Consider the following 23,233-nt stretch of genomic DNA (forward strand, 5'->3'; position numbering starts at 1 on the left):
TGGCTGAAGAAATTCCTCCTCATCTCTGTTTTAAAGGATTGTTCCTTTAGTCGGAGATTGTGTCCTCTCTTTCTAGTTTTTCCTACACGCGGAACCATCCTCTCCATGTCCACTATATCCAGGACTCGCAGCATCCTTTAAGTTTCAATAAGATCCCCCCTCATCCTTCTAAACTCCAACGAGTACAGACCCAGAATCCTCAACCGTTCCTCATACAACAATGGTGCTGAACACTGCCCAATCATAAGTCAACATCCATCAGTCAACATCCCCACATCTGACCTTCTGTTGGAAGGAAGGTCATTGATGAAGCAGGTAAAGATGGTTGGGCCTAGGACACTCCTCTGAGGAACTCCTGCAGTGATGTCCCAGGACTGAAATGACTGACCTTCAGCAACCACAACAATCTTCCTTTGTGCCAGGTATGACTACAACCAGCGGAGAGCTTTCCCCTTGATTCGCATTGACTCCAGTTTAGCTCCGGTTCCTTGATGTCACACTCGATCAAAAGCTGCCTTGACGTCAAGGGCAGTCACTGTCCCCTCCCCCCTGGAGTTCAGCTCTTTTGTCCATATTTGAACCAAGGCTTTAATGAGATCAGGAGCTGAGTGACCCGGAGTGTAGAAGTTCATAAGATAGAGGAGCAGAATTTGGTCCATTGAGTCTGCTCCGCCATTCAATCATTGCTGATTTCGTCCTGGCCTTAACTCCACTATCCTGCCCATTCTCCATAACAGGAGGGTGGAGAATGGTCGGAGTAACAGACAAGGGTGGAGTCTCTGTGTATGAAGGATTTTGGGTTCAGTCGACCTGTATCCTTAATTCAATTTCAAGGAATATGATTTTCCAAAATGCCTGATTAATATTCCTGATTTCCCAAATTCTTCATGTCCCTGTGAGAACTACCACGAGTAACTGAGGTGAAAGAGATTATTGGGTAAGTGGACTACGTTCTTCCTTTCTGTTCACTGAAGCAATGTTTTGTCGATTTATCTTTTGGGAGATGAGTGATATTGAGTGTCCCCTCGGTGTGTCTGCACCAATCCATTCCACATTCTTCATCATTTATTGAAATGTCAGTGAGTGCTGAATAGCAGTGCTTTTCCTAATCGGACTGCAGTCACAGGTCTTCTATTACAGATCATACATTAAAACAAAGCCCCTGTGCTGATTTTTTGGATATTAAACATTCCATGACATTATTTGATGAAGAATAAGGGTCTGCTCAATGTTTTCCTTGAAATTTAGTTGCTGTGCATGGTTAGATTTTTCCAGTGTACGATTTGTTTTCAGGTGGTCGCGCACACCTGGTTTTTCATTACAAACCATGGTGAATGTGTGAGGCAAATTCCAGAGCACAGTACGACAGTGCGACTCAACATGGGCAGCATGTGGGGCAGATTCCAGAGCACAGTGCGGCAGTGCGACTCAACATGGGCAGCATGTGGGGCAGATTCCAGAGCACAGTGCGACTCAGCAGCCATGTCCTGTGCAGCATGTGGGTAAATCCCAGAGCACAGTGCGACTCAACATGGGCAGCATGTGGGGCAGATTCCAGAGCACAGTGCGACTCAGCAGCCATGTCCTGTGCAGCATGTGGGTAAATCCCAGAGCACAGTGCGACAGTGCGACTCAACATGGGCAGCATGTGGGGCAGAATCCAGAGCACAGTGCGACAGTGCGACTCAGCAGCCATGTCCTGTGCAGCATGTTGGGTAGAATCCAGAGCACAGTGCGACAGTGCGACTCAGCAGCCATGTCCTCTGCAGCATGTGGGCAAATTCCAGAGCACAGTGCGACTCAGCATGGGCAGCATGTGGGCAAATTCCAGAGCACAGTGCGGCAGTGCGACTCAACATGGGCACCATCTGGGTAAATTCCAGAGCACAGTGCGGCAGTGCGACTCAACATGGGCAGCATGTGGGTAAATTCCAGAGCACAGTGCGACAGTGCAACTCAGCAGCCATGTCCTCTGCAGCATGTGGGTAAATTCCAGAGTACAGTGCAACTCAGCAGCCATGTCCTCTGCAGCATGTTGGGCAGAATCCAGAGCACAGTGCGACAGTGTGACTCAGCATGTCCTGTGCAGCATGTTGGGTAGAATCCAGAGCACAGTGCGACAGTGCGACTCAGCATGTCCTGTGCAGCATATGGGGCAGAATCCAGAGCACAGTGCGAGAGTGCGACTCAGCGCCCATGTCCTGTGCAGCATGTTGGGCAGAATCCAGAGCACAGTGCGACAGTGTGACTCAGCACCCATGTCCTGTGCAGCATGTTGGGCAGAATCCAGAGCACAGTGCGACAGTGTGACTCAGCACCCATGTCCTGTGCAGCATGTTGGACAGAATCCAGAGCACAGTGTACAGTGCGACTCAGCACCCATGACCTGTGCAGCATATGGGGCAGAATCCAGAGCACAGTGCGACAGTGCGACTCTGCACCCATATCCTGTGCAGCATGTTGGACAGAATCCAGAGCACAGTGCGACAGTGCGACTCAGCATGTCCTCTGCAGCATGTGGGTAAATGCCAGAGCACAGGGTACAGTGCGACTCAGCACCCATGTCCTGTGCAGCATGTGGGGCAGAATCCAGAGCACAGTGCGACACTGCGACTCAGCATGTCCTCTGCAGCATGTGGGCAAATTCCAGAGCACAGTGCGACAGTGTGACTCAACATGTCCTGTGCAGCATGTTGGGTAGAATCCAGAGCACAGAGCGACAGTGCAACTCAGCACTCATGACCTGTGCAGCATATGGGGCAGATTCCAGAGCACAGTGCGACAGTGCGACTCAGCACCCATGTCCTGTGCAGCATGTGGGGCAGAATCCAGAGCACAGAGCGACAGTGCGCCTCTGCACCCATGTCCTGTGCAGCATGTGGGGCAGAATCCAGAGCACAGTGCAACAGTGCGACTCTGCACCCATGTCCTGTGCAGCATGTGGGGCAGAATCCAGAGCACAGAGCGACAGTGCGCCTCTGCACCCATGTCCTGTGCAGCATGTGGGGCAGAATCCAGAGCACAGAGCGACAGTGCGACTCTGCACCCATGTCCTGTGCAGCATGTGGGGCAGAATCCAGAGCACAGTGCAACAGTGCGACTCTGCACCCATGTCCTGTGCAGCATGTGGGGCAGAATCCAGAGCACAGTGCAACTCAGTATCCATGTCCTGTGCAGCATGTGGGGCAGAATCCAGAGCACAATGCGACAGTGAGACTCAGCATGTCCTGTGCAGCATGTGGGGCAGAATCCAGAGCACAATGCGACAGTGTGACTCAGTATCCATGTCCTGTGCAGCATGTGGGGCAGAATCCAGAGCACAGAGCAACAGTGCGACTCAGCAGCCATGTCCTGTGCGGCATGTTGGGCAGAATCCAGAGCACAGTGCGACAGTGCGAATCAGCAGCCATGTCCTGTGCAACTTAGTGAGAACTTTGGTCCTGGCCAAGATTTATTTTTCAACTAAGCAGAAACATGGTCATTTCTGTTTGTGGAAGCTTGCTGTGCAGAATTGGATTTCTGTCTTGGTATAAGTAACTCAGCTGGTTAGGCATCTGGTCCCCTGTGTTCTGCAGTGAATTCTATTTCTGTCCCATACTCCCCCTGCAAGGCCAGACTGTTTGGCATCAAGCCCATATGCTCACATTCCTTTCCCATGTTGTCGTATAGTCTATAGCTCCAGCATGCGGTCGGACCAATGAGATTTATGATTCTCTGAATCATCCAGACTCCCCAGCGTCTACAATTTGAAGAGGTTAGGGCTCAGCATCACTAATCTAGTGAAAATGTGAAGGGGATTATATGGCATGAAGTCACCATTCGAAAGCAGATAATAATTTCTTTAAATGGACAGCAACAAATGATGTGTATTTAGTGAGGAGCTGATTGGCACTGTTGGACGTTCCCACAGCTGTTGCAAAGTGAGGCTGTCAGCTGTCCATGGATCATTAAAAACAGATAAAAGGGGTGCAGACACTCAACTAAACTGTTAACACTAAATCAAGGAGCCAGCAGTGTATTGAATTTCCCAAAACAGCCAGCCCATATGTTGTGTTATAATAAGCAGATTGCTAGTAATTTAATTTGATTGGCTGGACTTTGCAGTCGAATTATCAGCGCAAATGTGAAAAAATACTTACCCACAACCGAACAGTAACTTCCTGAGATCAGACATGTCGTGAAACATGGAGAGGGTGAAGATTCTCTTGCTCTTACTCAAGCTCTGCTATTTTGGTATGTGACTGAGATATTCTGCATTTATGCACATGGAGTGGTGTGACACTACTGCTCTTAACCCATACATACCCAGTAAATTCACCACAGAGAGTCAGAGCTTGTCTATTCTAGGATATTTGTTGTAAGGTTGTTTGAAGTCTCATTAAGAGGTCTGGAAGCTTGTAGGAGTGAATATAAACTTTCTTTGTTAACACACATCTATATAGATATCTCCAATATATAGTCCTATCTTCATGCTGATTTCTCTCAGACTCTTCCTACACACAGACTACTATTAATGTAACTTTCTATATCACAATGTCGTTGGTTCTGTTTTCCAGTCTCACATTAACTCTCGCTATGCTCAGCACCCTGATACCACACCTCTACCCGCCCAATATATTTACAATGCAATCTGTGCAGCATCCTAGCCAAGTCTCTGATGTTATAAATTCAGACAATCTGAAGACCTGACTATTCTTCCAGATGGGGTTCCTATAACCTTTTGGAGGAGTGATGGGTTTCAGTTGCTTTGGGCAGACCTTCTTTGCCCAGAGTTGAAATCAGACTAGGTTGTCACATCGGCTTCATTTCTTTTGTGTTTCTTTGAGTTGAAACTCTCTTGCTTTATCAAGAATCCCTTTGCCTTGTTAGGACACCCTGGGTTTGTCCCATTCTTTCCAAAGGGAATGTTTACTCTGTTCATTTATGAAAATGGCTCAGGATCTCTTTTCCCGTGGTATCCATGTTGATCTTCCAGGGAGTTAATGTTTGAATGTCCTTCATTTTCAACCTGCCGTTTGGCTCCCATTTCTATGTCCCTGCAGCTTGCTGAGGTGCTTTGATGTGGTTGGTGGTCGCTGTTCTCCGATTCCAGCATTGGCTTGCTGTGTTGTGTTTCAGGTGAAAACTGCAGCTTCATTGCCATGGTTTTCACAGGTTATGTCACAGCAATTGTTGGACTGTGAAGTTGCACAGTCGGGGCTGATGGTTTTCCTGTGCACCTTCCGCTTGGAGCATCTTGGTGGTCAGCTGAAGGTTTAGCTGCTGCAACCAAACAGGAGCTTTTACCGTCACCTGCACAAGAGTTGGACTAACTGACTCTGCAAAGAGTGAAAGGAATTTGGATTTAGATTTATTGTCACACGTACCGAGGTACAGTGAAATGTATTCTGCCGGGTGGGAGAGAGAATAACCCGGGTGGGAGGGGTCTTTGATTTATGTTGTCTGCTTTCCCCAGACAGCGGGAGGTGTAGAGAATCATAGAATTTACAGTGCAGAAGGAGGCCATTCGGCCCATCGAGTCTGCACCGGCCCATGGAAAGAGCACCCTACCCAAGCCCACACCTCCACCTTATCTCCGTAACCCCACCTAACCTTTTTCTGTGGACACTAAGGGCAATTTAGCATGGCCAATCCACCTGCATATCTTTGGACTGTGGGAGGAAACCAGAGCACCCGGAGGAAACCCACGCTGTACCGGGCAGCACAGTAGCACAGTGGTTAGCACTGTTGCTTCACAGAGCCAGGATCCCAGGTCCGATTTTACGAAATGTGGTCGGGGGATGGATCGGTAAGCACCCTTGATGTTTGCGTAGCAGTGGTTAAGGATGTTGGCACCCTTGATGGGACAGGAGATGTGATGGAATTTTGACAGTCCATTGAGGTTGGCCTGGTTGAAGTCCCTGGCCAGTATGAACAAGGCCTCTGGGTACTCTGTTCCATTCTTATTTATAGCGGTGTACAGTTCATCAGGCGCCTTCTTCACTTCCTTCTGGGGTAGGATGTAGACTGTTGTGATGATGGCAGAAGCAAACTCCCACGGAAGCTAGTACAAGCGGCACTTCACAGTAGGGTATTCCAGATCAGGGAGCAGCAGTTCGCCAGGGTCACCTTGACCGAGCACCAAGAGGAGGTGATGAGGAGGCAAACCCTTCCACCCTTTGCTTTGCCCGAGGACAGCAGAGCTGAAGTCCCAGTCGAGCGTATCTGTACTGGTGGACCTTGCAGAAACCTGCCATTTTCTGTAGTTTTTAAAAAATAGATTTTTATTCAAAATTTTTTACATTATAAATAACCGAAAAGGGAAATAGAAACCCCACCCTGCCCCTTTACAGAAAAAATGAAACAACAAAAATAAATAAACAAATGAACGTTAACCAATAAACAATAGTAAATCTCCAACCAAACGTGAACATACCCCTCCCTCCCTCCCTCCCGATTGCTGCTGCTGCCACTGACCCTCTGCTAACGCTCCGCCAGGAAGTCTAGGAAAGGCTGCCACCGCCTGAAGAATCCTTGCACAGATCCCCTTAAGGCAAATTTCACCCTCTCCAATTGAATAAATCCTGCCATGTCGTTGATCCAGGATTCCAGGCTTGGGGGCCTCGCATCCTTCCACTGAAGCAGAATCCTCCGCTGGGCTACGAGGCACGCAAAGGCCAGAATACCGGCCTCTTTTGCCTCCTGCACTCCCGGCTCATCTGACACCCCAAATATTGCGAGCCCCCAGCTTGGCTTAACCCTGGAATTCACTACCCTTGACACCGTCCTCGCTACGCCCCTCCAGAACTCCTCCAACGCTGGGCAATGCCCAGAACATGTGGGTGTGGTTTGCTGGACTCCCCGAACACCTCACACATCTGTCCTCACTCCCAAAAAACCGGCTCAGCCCCGGTCATGTGCGCCCTGTGCAGCATCTTAAATTGTATCAGGCTGAGCCTCGCGCAAAAGGAGGAAGAGTTTACCCTTCCCAGGGCATCCACCCACATACCCTCGTCGATCTCCTCCCCCAGCTCCTCCTCCTACTTGCCTTTTAACTCCTCCGCCGAGGCCTCCTCCTCCTCCTCCTGCATCACCTGATAAATTGCCGAGATCCTACCCTCTCCAACCCACACCCCCAAAAGCACCCTGTCCTGGACCCTGCCTTCCGGCAGCAGCGGAAACTCCACCACCTGACGCCTAACGAATGCCCTGACCTGCATGTATCTGAAGGCATTTCCAGGGGGGAGCCCGAATTTCTCCTCCAGCTCCCCAAGGCTCGCAAACTTCCCGTCAATGAACAGGTCCCCCATCTGTACCAGCTCCGGAACCCCTCATCCATTTTCCCCGGAACAAACCGATGGTTCTCCCATATCGGGGACCACACCGAAGCCCCCACCTCCCCCCTGTAGCGTGGCCATTGCCCCCAGATTTTGAGGGTCGCCACCACCACCGGGCTCGTAGTGTCCCTCGTCGGAGGGAGCGGCAGCGGAGCCGTCACCAGCGCCCCCAGGCTCGTGCCCACACAGGGCGCCATCTCCAACCTCTTCCATGCCACCCCCTCCCCCTCCATTACCCACTTGCGTACCATCACCACGTTGGCAGCCCAATAGTACCCACAGAGGTTAGGCAATACCAGCCCCCCCCCCCCCCCCCGTCCTGCTCCGCTCCAGAAACACCCTTCTCACCCTCGGGGTCCCGTGTGCCCACACAAACCCCATAATGCTCCTGTTAACCCACTTAAAGAAGGCCTTAGGGATCAGGATGGGAAGGCACTGAAACAAAAACAAAAACCTCGGAAGCACCGTCATTGTAACCGACTGCACCCTACCCGCCAGGGAGAGCGGCAGCAAATCTCACCTTTTGAACTCCTCCTCCATTTGCTCCACCAGCCCCGTTAAGTTGAGCTTCTGCCGGGCCCCCCAGCTTCTAGCCACCTGAACCCCCCCCCCCCCCCCCCCCCCCAGGTATTTAAAACTCATCTCTGCCCTTTTTAGTGGAAGCTCACCAATGCCCCTCTCCTGGTCTCCCGGGTGCACCACGAACAGCTCGCTCTTCCCCATGTTGAGCTTATACCCGGAGATATCCCCAAACTCCCTAAGGATCCTCATCACCTCCAGCATTCCCCCCACCGGGTCCGCCACATACAATAGCAGATCGTCCGCATACAACGATACCCGGTGCCCCCCCCCCGCACCAGCCCCCTCCAGTTCCTAGACCCCCTCAAAGCCATGGCCAGGGACTCAATCACCAGCGCAAAGAGCAGGGGGCATAGAGGACACCACTGCCTCGTTCCTCGGTATAGCCGGAAATATTCCGACATCCTCCTGTTCGTGGTCACACTCGCCACCGGGGCCTCGTACAGCAGCCTCACCCAGCTGACGAACCCCTCCCCAAACCCAAACCTCCTCAACACCTCCCACAGGTACCCCCACTCCACCCTATCAAAGGCCTTCTCCGCGTCCATAACCGCCACTATCTCCACCTCCCTCTCCACCGCCGGCATCATAATTACATTCAGGAGCCTCCGTACGTTGGTATTCAACTGCCTCCCTTTCACAAAACCCGTCTGATCCTCGTGTATGACGCCCGGAACACAGTCCTCGATCCTCTTGGCCAATATCTATGCCAGTAGTTTCGCATCCACATTAAGGAGTGAAATCGGCCTATACGACCCACACTGTAAGGGGTCCTTGTCCCACTTCAGAATGAGAGAAATCAGCGCCCTAGACATCGTCGGGGGCAGGACCCCCCCCCCAACCCCCCCCCCCCCCCCTTGAAAGTCCTTATCAGCAGCGGGCCCAACAGGTCCACATACCTCCGATAGAATTCCTCCGGGAATTCCTTCCGATAGAATTCCTCCGGGAACCCATCTGGCCCCGGTTCCTTCCCCACCTGCATACTCCCTAGTCCTTTGACCAGTCCCTCCAACCCAACAGGCGCCCCCAGCCCCGCCACCTGCCCCTCCTCTACCCTCGGGAACCTCAGCCGGTCCAGAAAGCAACCCATCCCCCCCTTCTTCAATGGGGGCTCAGACCGATACAGCCCCTCGTAGAAGTCCCTGAAGACCCCATTAATACCCACCGCACTTCGCACCGTGCTCCCCCCTCCCTCCCTCACTCCCCCGATCTCCCTCGCTGCCTCCCGCTTCCGAAGCTGGTGTGCCAGCATCTGGCTGGCCTTCTCTGCGTACTCGTACACCGCCCCTTGCACCTTCCTCCACTGTACCTCCGCCTTCCTGGTGGTCAACAGGTTGTGGTGAATTATACTGTATTGTAATTCACACTGTATTGCATTGCGTTGTATTATGTCCTTGTGGGCTCTGTATGTGAGCCATTGCGCGGCTCTGCCCATAGGGGGAGATGAGGAGCTTGTACAGGGCTCCACCCTTGGCTCCGCCCATGGCCCCTCCCACTACCGGAAGTATAAAGTGCTGCAGCCGTAAGCCCTGCTCTCAGTTCCTCTGGTCGCAGGCAGGCTCAGTTGTAAGATTATTAAAACCAAGTTTACTTCCAATCGTGTCTCTAGTGAATTGATGGTCACATCAATTTAATAGTCTTAGAAAACTTGAAGAAAACTACTATGGAATCAGCCCTCAAACCTGATCGACTAGAACTCGACCCGCAGGCTGCAGAGGCGAAGTAAATCTTCCTACACTGGCTTCGATGTTTCAAGGCCCACCTGGCTGAATCAAGCACATCCGAGACTACAGAAGAGCAGAAACTCAGCCTACTGCACGTACGGGTGAGCCATCGTATCTCTACGCAACTAAATTGTACCACCTCATATACTGAGGCCCTGGCTATGCTCGACCGACTGTACGTGCGGCCGATTAACGAGGTCTACGTGCGGCACATTTTCACGACCCGCCGCCAGCGCCCCGCAGAGTCGTTAGAAGACTTTCTGCGCGATTTTAAAGCCCTTGCTCGGGACTGTAATTTTCAGGCTGTAACAGGCTCCCAGCATATGGAACTCGCTGTATGAGATGTATACGTTGCAGGGCTTAGGTCTAACTATGTGCACCAGCGATTGCTTGAAAAAGGGGCCCAGAACTTGGAGGACACGGTAGAGTTAGCTACACCTATGGAGGTTGCTTTCCGCAGTTTAAACTCATTCCCCGCGTACCAGGCAACCCCATCGTTGGCCCCCGACCCGCGACTGCCCCAGGCCTGCGCCACGCAGCCACCCACCCACTATGGAGCGCCAGCGTGCCATTTTTGTGGCCAGCCCCAACACCCACGGCAGCACTGACCGGCCCGCAACGTGACCTGCAGCAGCTGCGGTCGCAAAGGACACTATGCCCGGGTCTGCCTCGCAAAATCTAAAACTCCAAACTCCCCCGCAGTACAGTACACCGTGCCTCTTCGACTCCGGGAGCACCGAGAGCTTCGTACATCCTGACCTGGTAAGACGCTGTTCGCTCCCTATCTTCCCTGCACGGCAAACTATCTCCTTCGCCTCGGGCTCACACTCTGTTCACATACAAGGGTGCACCGTCGCGACCCTAACAATTCAGGGCGCCAGATACTCTAATTTCCAGCTGTACGTACTCCCCGAACTCTGCGCCCCACTCTTACTGGGACTTGACTTCCAATGTAATCTCAAGAGCCTCAAACTCAGCTTCGGCGGACCCCTACCTCCACTCACTATCTGCAGTCTAGCGACGCTAAAAATCGACCCCCCTCCACTCTTCGCTAATCTCACTTCGAACTGCAAACCCGTAGCCACTCGCAGCAGGCTGTATAGCCTGCAGGACAGGGTGTTTATCAGATCCGAGGTCCAACGGCTCCTACATGAGAGAGTCATAGCGGCCAGTAACAGCCCCTGGAGAGCTCAGGTGGTGGTCGTCAAGACCGGGGAAAAGTTCCGGATGGTGGTTGATTACAGCCAAACCATTAACCGGTTCACGCACCTCGATGCATACCCCCTCCCCAGAATTGCAGATATGGTCAACGAGATCGCCCAGTACCGCATGTTCTCCACGGTGGATCTGATGATCTGCATACCACCAGCTCCCAATCCGCCCGGAGGGCCGCCACTTCACGGCGTTTCAGGCCGATGGCCGCCTCTTCCACTTCCTCCGGGTCCCCTTTGGCGTCACGAATGGGGTCTCGGTGTTCCAACGAGCAATGGACCGAATGGTGGACGAGAACGGGCTGCGGGCCACTTTTCCGTACTTGGACAATGTCACCATCTGCGGCCATGACCAGCAGGACCACGATGCCAACCTCCACCGATTTCTCCAAACCGCCCATAAACTCAATCTCACCTATAATACGGAGAAATGCGTTTTCCGCACAACCAGACTAGCCATCCTCGGCTATGTCATGGAAAACGGAGTCCTGGGCCCCGACCCGACAACTCCCTCCCCCTCATTGTCCAAGGGCCCTCAAGAGGTGCCTGGGATTTTTCTCTTATTACACCCAGTGGGTCCCCCAGTATGCGGACAAAGCCCGCCCACTATTTAAGGCCACACTCTTTCCCCTGTCGGCTAAGGCCCGCCAGGCCTTCAACTGCATCAAGGAGGACATCGCCAAAGCCGCCATGCGGCCGGTGGATGAATCCATCCCCTTCCAGGAGGAGAGCGACGCCTCAGAGGTAGCTCTCACCGCCACTCTGAATCAGGCAGGGAGACCAGTAGCTTTCTTCTCCCGAACCCTCTCCGCTTCGGAACTTCGACACTCCTCGGTCGAAAAAGAAGCACAAGCCATCGTGGAAGCCATACGACACTGGAGGCACTACCTCACAGGTAGGAGGTTAACCCTCATCACCAACCAGAGATCGGTTGCCTTCATGTTTGACAACTCGCAAAGGCGAAAATTAAAAATGATAAAATCTTGCGGTGGAGGATCGAACTCTCCACCTATAATTACGATATCATATATCGACCAGGGAAGCTCAACGAGCCCCCAGATGCCCTGTCCCGCGGCACATGCGCCAGCGCACAAGACGACCGCCTGAAAGCTATCCACAATGACCTCTGCCATCCGGGGGTCACCCGGCTCGCCCACTACGTCAAAGCCCAAAATCTGCCTTTCTCCACTGAGGAGGTAAAAGCCATCACCAGGGATTGCCCGATCTGCGCGGAATGCAAACCACACTTCTATAGACCAGACAGGGCCCGCCTGGTAACGGCTTCCCGGCCCTTTGAACTCCTGAGCATCGATTTCAAAGGGCCATTCCCCTCGACCAATCGAAATGTGTACTTTCTGAACGTCATCGATAGTTCTCCCGCTTCCCGTTTGCCATCCCGTGCCCCGATATGACCTCCCACACAGTCATCAGATCCCTGCACAGTATCTTCACCCTGTTCGGGTTCCCCAGCTACGTACACAGCGACTGGGGTTCGTCCTTTATGAGCAACGAGCTGCGTCAGTACCTGCTCGGCAAGGGCATCGCTTCGAGCAGGACTACCAGCTACAACCCCAGGGGGAACGGGCAGGTGGAGAGGGAGAAGGCGACGGTCTGGAAGACCGTCCTACTGACCCTACGGTCCAGGAATCTCCCGACCTCCCACTGGCAGGAGGTCCTCCCCGACACGCTCCATGTTATTAGGTCCCTCCTATACACCGCCACGAACCAGACCCCTCACGAACGACTATTTGTTTTCTCTAGGGGCACTGCCACGGGGGCTTCACTCCCATCCTGGTTGAGGACACCGGGCCCGGTTCTCCTCCGGAAGCACGTCCGGACCCACAAAACAGACCCGCTAGTGCAGAGAGCGCTACTGCTTCATTCAAACCCCCAATACGCCTTCATTGAATTCCCGACGGCCGTCAGGACACCGTTTCCCTCCGGGACCTGGCGCCTGCAGGATCCACCACCACCACCACCGCCGAGGTACCCCTCACACTACACCCCACCCAACCCCTCACGCCCTGCGCCCCCGCGCCTATAGGTTCCCTGCCCACGCCCTGCGCCCCCATGCCTATAGGTTCCCTGCCCACGCCCTGCGCCCCCGCGCCTATAGGTTCCCTGCCCACGCTCGGCACCCCCGAGCCTATAGATTCCCTGCCCACGCTCTGCGCCCCCGCGCCTATAGGTTCCCTGCCCACGCTCGGCACCCCCACGCCTATAGGTTCCCTGCCCACGCTCGGCACCCCCGCGCCTATAGGTTCCCTGCCCACGCTCGGCACCCCCGTGCCTATAGGTTCCCTGCCCACGCTCGGCACCCCCGTGCCTATAGATTCCCTGCCCACGCTCGGTGCCCCCGTGCCTATAGGTTCCCTGCCCACGCTCGGTGCCCCCGCGCCTATAGATTCCCTGCCCACGCTCGGCACCCCCACCCCGATAGGTTCCCTGCCCACGCCCTGCGCCCCCACCCCTATAGATTCCCTGCCCACGCTCTGCACCCCCGTGCCTATAGATTCCCTGCCCACGCTCGGCACCCCCACCCCGATAGGTTCCCTGCCCACGCCCTGCGCCCCCACCCCTATAGATTCCCTGCCCACGCTCTGCACCCCCGTGCCTATAGATTCCCTGCCCACGCCCTGCGCCCCCACCCCTATAGATTCCCTGCCCACGCTCGGCACCCCCACCCCTATAGGTTCCCTGCCCACGCTCGGCACCCCCACCCCTATAGATTCCCTGCCCACGCTCGGTGCCCCCGTGCCTATAGGTTCCCTGCCCACGCCCTGCGCCCCCGTGCCTATAGATTCCCTGCCCACGCTCGGCACCCCCACCCCTATAGATTCCCTGCCCACGCTCGGTGCCCCCACCCCTATAGGTTCCCTGCCCACGCCCTGCGCCCCCGTGCCTATAGGTTCCCTGCCCACGCTCGGCACCCCCGCGCCTATAGATTCCCTGCCCACGCTCGGCACCCCCGTGCCTATAGGTTCCCTGCCCACGCCCTGTGCCCCCACCCCTATAGATTCCCTGCCCACGCCCTGCGCCCCCGTGCCTATAGGTTCCCTGCCCACGCTCTGCGCCCCCGCGCCTATAGGTTCCCTGCCCACGCCCTGTGCCCCTGCGCCTATAGGTTCCCTGCCCATGCTCGGTGCCCCCGCGCCTATAGGTTCCCTGCCCACGCTCGGTGCCCCGCGCCTATAGATTCCCTGCCCACGCTCGGCGCCCCCGTGCCTATAGGTTCCCTGCCCACGCTCGGTGCCCCCATGCCTTTAGCTTCCCTGCCCACGCTCGGCACCCCCGCGCCTATAGGTTCCCTGCCCACGCTCGGCACCCTTGCGCCTATAGGTTTCCTGCCCCCCCCCCCCCCCCCCCCCCGTCGCCCGTCGCACCGGTCAGGTATGAAGCTCGGACCGAAACACCCCCAGAGTCCGCCCTCGTACACACACCGATCGTCACCACCCAGCCACTCGAAGAGGCTGCAACCACGGTGCTCCGCCGATCCCAAAGGACGACTCTGCCACCGGACCGGCTCAACCTGTAGACCAGTCACCCCCGCAGGATTTTTTTACAGGGGGTGAATGTGGTGAATTATACTGTATTGTAATTCACACTACTGCCTTGCATGTATTGTGTCCTTGTGGGCCCTGTCTGTGAGCCGTTGCGCGGCTCTGCCCATAGAGGGAGATGAGGAGCTTGTACAGGGCTCCACCCTTGGCTCCGCCCATGGCCCCTCCCACTACTGGAAGTATAAAGTGCTGCAGCCGTAAGCCCTGCTCTCAGTTCCTCTGGTCGCAGGCTGGCTCAGTTGTAAGACTATTAAAACCACAGTTTACTTCCAATCGTATCTCTAGTGAATTGATGGTCACATCACAGGTCAAACTCGGCCTGGAGGCTGCGCCGCTCCTTAAGTAATCCCTCCTCAGGGGCCTCTGAGTACCTCCCTTACCATTTCCCCCACTAGCCTCTCCCTCTCTATCCTCTCCTTCCCCTATTTGTGGGCCCTGATGGAGATCAGCTCTCCCCTGACCACCGCCTTCAGCACCTCCCAGACCACCCCTCCCCATTATCATTGGCTTCCAGGTATCTCTCTATACACCCCCGGACTTGCCCGCTCACCTCCTCGTCCGCCAGCAACCCCACTTCAAGCGCCACAGCGGGCGCTGGTCCCTCTCCTCCCCCAGCTCGACGTCCACCCAATGCGGGGCATGGTCAGAGATGACTATCGCCGAATACTCCGTGTCCTCCACCCTCGGAATCAGCGCCCTGCTCAATACAAAAAAGTCAATCCGAGAGTAGGCCTTATGAACATGGGAGAAGAATGAGAATTCCCTGGCCCCCGGCCTTGCAAACCTCCACGGATCCACTCCTCCCATCTGGTCCATAAACCCCCTCAGCACCTTGGCCACCGCCGGCCTCCCGCCCGTCCTGGGCCTAGAACGATCCAGTGCTGGATCCAGCACCGTGTTAAAGCCCCCCCCCCCATTATCAGGCCCCCTGACTCCAAGTCCGGGATTCAGCCCAACATGCGCCGCATGAACCCCGCATCGTCCCAATTCGGGACGTATACATTTACCAAGAGCACCCGCACCCCCTGCAGCTTACCACTCACCATCACATACCTACCTCCATTGTCTGCCACGATGCTCAACGTCTCAAACGACACCCGCTTCCCCACCAAAATCGCCACACCCCCCCCCCCGATTCCCCGAATGAAACACCTGCCCTGCCCACCCCTTTCTCAGCCTTACCTGATCTGCCATCCGCAGATGCGTTTCCTGGAGTATGACAACACCTGCCTTCAGCCCCTTCAGGTGCACGAACACCCGGGCCTGCTTGACCAGCTCGTTCAGGCCTCTTACGTTCCAGGTTATCAGCCGGATCAGGGGTCTCTCCCCCCCCCCCCCCCCCCCCCCCCCCCGATTAGCCTTAACCCTTCCTCAGCCCGCCACGTGCCCTCCGCACTTCCCGTTCCCCCCAGCGGCAGACCCCTGCCTCGACCTCCTTTACAGACTCCAGCTTCCCGTTGGCCACTCCAGCAGCAACCCGGTTCCCCCCCCCCCCCCCCCGCCCCCCAGCTGGGTCTCCCCCTAGCTGCATTGCTTCCCCCCATTGCACTCCCGTGAGTCAGCTGACTCCTGCTGACCCCGGCCACTCCCGCCGCTCCATCGACCCCCCCAGTGTGGGAATCTCCCCTCCCCCTCCTGTCCATCATCGGGCTCTCCCCACCCACCCGTCCCCGCCCCCTCCACTCTCAGCGCGGGAAAAAGCCCGCGCTTTCCACCCACCCGGCCCCGCCCCCTCCACTCTCAGCGCGGGAAAAAGCCCGTGTTTTCCAGCACCGGCCCCGCCCCCTCCACTCTCAGCACGGGAAAAAGCCCGCGCTTTCCACCCACCCGTCCCCACCCCCTCCACTCTCAGCGCGGGAAAAAGCCCGCGCTGTCCAGCACCGGCCCCCCCCCCCGCTTTCCACCCACCCGACCCCACCCCCTCCACGCTCAGCACGGGAAAAAGCCTGCGCTTTCCACCCACCCGACCCCGCCCCCTCCACTCTCAGCGCGGGAAATAGCCCGCGCTTTCCACCCAGCCATCCCCGTCCCCTCCACTCTCAGCACGGGAAAAAGCCCGCGCTTTCCAGCAACGGCCCCACCCCCTCCACTCTCAGCGCGGGAAAAAGCCCGTGCTTTCCAGCACCTGCCCCGCCATCTCTGGCATAGCTCCCCATTCCAGGCCTAGTCCCAATTCCCCCGGCTCGGGCCTCCCCCCCCCCCCCCCCCCACGCCCCACGCGGGGCCCCATCCCCATTTCCAGCCACCGATGCCCACAGGCTTTTACCTACCCCCCCCCCCCCCCACCCCCCACGAACCCACCCGACAGACAGAGAAGAAACATTGCCCAACCTAACGGCAAAATCCCCCCAAAACACAACAGTCCCGACCATCCCCCCTCAGCATCCCCTCGTCCCCGGCCCTCAATCCAAGTCCAGCTTTTCGGCCTGAATAAAGGTCCACGCCTCCTCCGGTGTCTCGGAATAATGGTGACGGTCCCTGTAGGTGACCCACAGTCGCGCCGGCTGCAACATGCCGAACTTCACCCCTCTCCGGTGCAGCACCGCCTTAGCCCGATTGTACCCGGCCCGCTTCTTAGCCACCTCCGCGCTCCAGTCCTGATAAATGCGGACCTCAGCGTTCTCCCACCTGCTGCTCCGCTCTTTCTTGGCCCACCTTAACACACATTCTCTGTCCGCGAACCGGTGGAACCACAGCAGCACCGCCCGCGGCGGCTCGCTGGGCTTGGGCCTCCTCGCCAGCACTCGATGGGCCCCCTCCAGCTCCAGGGGCCCCTGGAAGGCCCCCGCGCCCATCAGCGTATTCAACATGGTGACAACGTAGGCACCCACATCCGATCCTTCCAGCCCCTCCGGGAGACCCAGAATCCACAGATTCTTTCTTCTTGACCGGTTCTCCATGTCCTCGAACTTCGCCTGCCATTTCTTATGGAGCACCTCGTGCGCCTCCACCTTCACCGCCAGGCCCAAGATCTCGTCCTCATTCTCCGAGACCTTTTGTCGGACCTCCCGGATCGCCGCCCCTTGGGCCGTCTGGGTCTCGAGCAGCTTGTCAATTGACGCCTTCATCGGCTCTAGCAGCTCTGCCTTCAGCTCCGTGAAGCAGCGCTGGAGAAACTCCTGCTGCTCCTGTGACCACTGCGCCCACGCTGCCTGGTCTCCACCCGCCGCCATCTTGGTCTTCCTCCCTCGCACCTTTCTCTGCTGCAATTCCACTTTTTTCACCCCTCCACTCCTGGTCCAATCCATACAGTGCTGGGGGAATATTGCTGTCCCCTTCCCACACTGGGAAAAAGTATCGTTGGGGGCCCTAAAAATAGCCCAAAAGTCCGTTTCTAGCGGTAGCTGCCGCACGTGCAACTTAGCTCCGCATAGCCACAACCGGAAGTCGCCATCCACATCTTTAACTCGCTCACGTTTGCCGATGGCGAAGACAAGACGAAGTTCAAGACAGTTCTGATGAAATTTGAAAGCCACTGTGACATTGAGGTGAATGAGAGCTTTGAACGTAACATCTTCCAACAGAGGCTTCAGGGTAAGGATGAATCTTTTCAGTCCTTCTTGACCCATTTCCGCATCCTGGCGCAGTCATGTAATTATGACTCGACGGCTGATGTCCATGATCCGGGATCAGATTGTTTTCGGGGTTCAGTCCGACTCCCTGTGGGAGCAGCTACTCAAAATCAAACAGTTGACCCTCTCCGTCGCCATTGAAACGTGCATTGTCCATGAGCAAGCCAGAAATCGTTACTCCCGCATCAGGGCAGCAGAAACTGAAAAACTGGCCTCCCATGAGGCAGAAAGGGTGCAGGCCATCGCAAAAATGCAAGGCCTGAGCATCGAAGAGAGTGGCCGTTTCGCACACTTTTCCTGGGTCCCCACGCATGCGCACCACAGCCGGGAGGACAATGAGGCCGAAGACCCTACTGAGCATGTGTGAACGTCGGCCGACCGCACTGCGCATGCGCGACGGCGCACAGAAAGCACTGACGTCAGCGTCATGACGTGTCCAAATTGTGGCTCCGCCCATTTAAAGCGGCAATGTCCAGCCAAAGGAAGGCGTGGAAAGCCTGGGCATTACGCGGCCTTATGCAGGTCTGCTCCACTGAGCAACAGCCAGCAATCCCAGCTGCAGCGTAGACGTGTCCGCTGCGTACAACAAGGCATGCCAGATTCCGATCCCGCCAGCCCAACAGACCCCGATGCTGACTGCCTCGAGTCTCCGTATCGGGTGGGCATCATCACCACATGCAGGCTGGTCTCCACCGTGCCTGCAAACCGCCTTTCAATCCTCACTGTGGATCCTGACGATGAGTGGTAGGCTGTCATCGCGGTCAATCAGTGTCGCATCCGATTCAAATTGGACACTGCCACATCTGCGAATCTCATATCACATGTCAGACCTCAACAGCATCCAAAACCAACCTAGCATTCTTCCACCAGTCTGCCAGCTCCTTGACTACAATGGCAATGCCATAGCTGCCAGTGGATCATGCCAGCTTGCTGTATCTCACAAGGCAATCAAGGGGACGTTAAGATTCGAGGTCGTCCGGCCTGACAAGGCATCCCTGCTTGGTGCTCACGCATGCAAGCTCCTAAATCTGGTCCAGCGCGTCCATGTCCTCAACACCGGAGACTGCCTCACCCAATGTAAATCTCCAGGCTGAGATAGACGACATTCTCACGCAATACCACAATGTGTTTGATGGGATGGGCACGCTCCCATATTGTACAAGATACTACTCAAGCCGAATGCCACCCCAGTCATCCATGCACCACGCCGGGTGCCGGCTCCTCTCAAGGATCGTCTGAAAACGCAGCTACGAGAGCTCCAAGACCAAGGCATCATCTCAAAGGTCACGGAACCAACAGACTGGGTCAGCTCCATGGTCTGCGTCAAGAAGCCCTCTGGTGAACTCCGCATTTGCATCAATCCCAAAGACCTGAATCGCAACATCATGCGCGAGCACTACCCAATACCAAAGCGTGAAGAGTTAACCTGTGAGATGGCTCATGCCAAATTTTCTGGCAGATACAGCTGGATGTAAAAAACGGCTAGCAGATCTTAGTGGCATGGGTCGGACATGGGGGGGGGGGGGGGGGGGGGGGGGGGAGAATAGCAGGAGGGCACGAAAAATGTCGGGAGGCCCTCCCGCTATTCTCCCACCCGGCGTGGGGGGTGGAGAATCGCGCCCATAGTCTTTGGAGTGGGTAATCACAAAGTCCACATCGCAATAACAGGTTTATGCCTTGACTTGAGTGCTTGAGTATCGATTCCAGCCAGGGTCTCATGAGACAGTTTCTGTTCCTGGCCCCTGTGTATCTTCTCAGCCTGTTTTCAGTACCTCACTATCTAGAGGAAACCAACAGAGAGAGAGAGGGGACAAGATTGAGAAAATATGAGGGGCATAGACAGAGTAGACCAAAGGCTGGAAAATGGGAGCAGAATATTTATCTGGTTGTTTTTGAGCAGTGCAGGTGTGATCGGGCGGGTCTTTCTGTGCTGAACACCCCAATGTCTCAAGTCCCAGCTTTGGGCTGGCATGTCGGTGATGATGTTCGATTCAGTCGTCTCGCTATTGGATTAGGAACAGGAGAACGTTTTGAAAGCTTTCTTCACTACTGAACAACTCCATTCACGATCTACTCTGCTCACCCCGCTTGGGGAAAGGGAGCAGGCAAAGGGAAGATGGTGGTGGTTACACCTCTGGAGAAGAAAACGCAAGGCTCAGCCCAGCAAGGGTGGAATTGGTTTCACCATCAAGAACCAACTCGTCAACCAACTACTCCCTGTCGACATCAATGAGCACCACATAGCCCTCTGCCTAGAACTTGCCAAGAACCAGCAGGCAATGGTCAAGTGCCTACACCCCAACCCTTTCTGTCAATGATCAGTCCAAATAAGGCTTCTACTCCACCTTGGACACCATACTCCCCAACATTCCAAAGGAAGATAAGATCATCCTCCTCAGAAGTTCAATGCCAGGGTTTGAAAGGACTCCCAAATCTGGAAAAGAAGGAATTAGGAATTGCAATTCCAAGGAGTTCTCCTGCTCTCCAAATCACCAAAAAGACAAGTTCAAGATTTGTCTTGGAGACAACCCCAATCAAAGCACTGGCACATGATCAACCAAAAAGGATGCCGTCATCACCAAAGCAATGAGCAGTCCAGTGCAGGGGACTGCTGAACAGACTATCCTCTCTTCTTATGTCCATCAAACACGACCAGAAGCAGTGGGAGATGAAGAAACAGCTCACAAAAGATCAATGACTGAGTGGTTTTAAGAGCCAAACAAGTGAGTGAACTTCCAACAATGTCTTCATCAAAATCTCCAAAGTGTTCATTCAAATGGAGCGGAGGAAAACGGGAAAGAACTGAAGCCAGCCATCATCTCAAACTGTGAAGAAACCATTGGCTACAAGGCTAAGAAACATGAAAACGGGTTCGATGAGAACCCACACATAAACTAAGACCTCATCAACAAGGAAAGGAAAGCTCCCTGAACCTGGCAATCTGACATAATCAGCAAGGCAAAGCAGAGATCATCAGTTAGCCAAGGCAGAGTTTACAAAACAACTGGGGAGATCACAAATCAATGGTAGACAACTCCTCACCGCCAAGCATGGCACCCGGGAGTTCTTCAGTGCCACCAAGGCAATATATGGACCCAATACCCTGGGCCTCAAACCAGTGTGGAGTAAGAAATGAACCCTCTTGAGAGACAGAGAAAACATTGGCCTTCGATAGAGCAAACACTTCAAAGAACTCCTCAACCTTGATACAATCATTGAGTGTGTGTGTGTGTGAGAGTCAGAAGTACAAGTAGCGTAAGTGAGAGCAGATCATAGTTTATATCAGTATTAAAATTAGCTGTAGATGAATGTAGTTTAAATGTTAATAATCCAGGGTGCTCTCGGGGGTGTGGGTTGGAGGAGGGTGGATTTCGGACATATACCGGGTGATGCAGGAGGTAGACGAGGCCTCGGTGGAGGAACTGAAGGGTAAATGGGAAGAGGAGCTGGGTGAGGAGATTGAGGAGGGGACGTGGGCGGATGCCCTGGAGAGAGTGAATTCCTCCTCTTCCTGTGTGAGGCTTAGCCTCATACAGTTCAAGGTGCTGCATAGGGCCAACATGACTGGGACGAGGATGAGTAGGTTTTTCGGGGGCGAGGACAGGTGTGCTAGGTGCTCGGGGAGCCCAGCGAACCATGGCCATATGTTTTGGGCGTGCCCAGCGTTGGGGGAGTTTTGGAAGGGGGTAGCAAGGACGGTGTCGAGGGTGGTAGGATCCAGGGTCAAGCCAGGCTGGGGACTCGCAATTTTTGGGGTTGCAGTGGAGCCGGGAGTGCAGGAGGCGAAAGAGGCCGGTGTTCTGGCCTTTGTGTCCCTAGTAGCCCGGCGGAGGATCTTGCTCCAATTGAAGGATGCGAGGCCCCCAAGCGTGGAGGCCTGGATCTCGGATATGGCGGGGTTCATTAAATTGGAGAGGGTGAAATTTGCCCTGAGGGGATCAGTACAAGGGTTTTTCAGGCAGTGGCAGCCTTTCCTGGACTTCCTGGCAGAACGATAGGGAAATAGGCCGGCAGCAGCAGCAACCCGGGGGGGTGGGGGGGGGGGGGTATAAGGATTGGGGGGAGGGAGAACTGTGTACATGGGTTTGTGGAGGGTGCTATCTCTTTCCCTTTCGTTGTCTGGGTGCTCTTTTGTTTTTTGTTTTTTTTTTGTTTTTGTTCTTTCCTTTTGTTTGAAGTTGCTCTTGAAGCTGGGGGGGTATTGTTCATGGGGTGTTACCGCGGGTATTTGTTAATAGAGTTAAGATGTTTATATTTTGTATTTTGTTAAAATTTCAATAAAAATTATTTATAAAAAAAATGTTAATAATCAACTGTGTATTCTTTAGGAGAACGAGTCGAATCCAAATTAGTGTTAATAAATGTATAGCTTTGTTTAAGTTCAAGCTATTTTGTGGTCTTTGTGAACACTACTCCAACCATCCTGAAATAAGCAACACAAAGAACATCACATATTGTGTAAGTACCTCCTCGGACATCGAAGGTTGAGAGTCTTTGGCGACCGTGCTGACACCAAGCTCCTCGTGTACAAGGCGGTCGTCCTTCCAAGTCTTCTATACAATTTAAACTTGGACTACGTCCAGGTGCCATCTCAAGGCCCTGGAGAGGCAGCATCAACATTGTCTGAGATGGAGGGGCAGTACGATGGCACAATGGCCTGGGTTCAATCCCAGCCCTGGGTCACTGTCCAGCAGGCTCATCAGGCACACAACGACCCATAGAACCCATGGTCAGTAACACAGAGTTTCCGGAGGAGGTGGTGGAAGCAGGGATGATAGTGACGTTTAAGGGGCGTTTGACAAATACATGAATAGGATGGGAATAGAGGGATACGGACCCCGGACGTGTAGGGGGTTTTAGTTTAGACGGGCAGCATGGTTGGCACAGGCTTGGAGGGCTGAAGGGCCTGTTCCTGTGCTGTAATTTTCTTTATTCTTTGGGGTGATATTGGACAATTACGTCCTCTCTGTAGCTCAGAGGACTTGAGTAACAGAAACACAGACTGCAGTAAAATTAGCTCAGTAAGCAGTGAACAGAAATAAAAGAATATTGAAATAATTCTGTGATTAAGAAACTCGTTTTCTTTAGGGAGAAGGATATTCAGATGTAACACATACTAATGAATTATCAAGAAGATATCAACCATGTGATTATTTCACGCAGACTGTGCACAGATCCCAGAGGGCTGAAGTGAAATGTAATTAATAACCAAATAACATTTGTTAAGTTCAAGCAGAAATGTTTCTAGGACAGTTCCCTGCTCGTCAAATA

Source organism: Scyliorhinus canicula, chromosome 6 (assembly GCF_902713615.1).
Source record: "Scyliorhinus canicula chromosome 6, sScyCan1.1, whole genome shotgun sequence".
NCBI classification, from domain to species: Eukaryota; Metazoa; Chordata; class Chondrichthyes; order Carcharhiniformes; family Scyliorhinidae; genus Scyliorhinus; species Scyliorhinus canicula.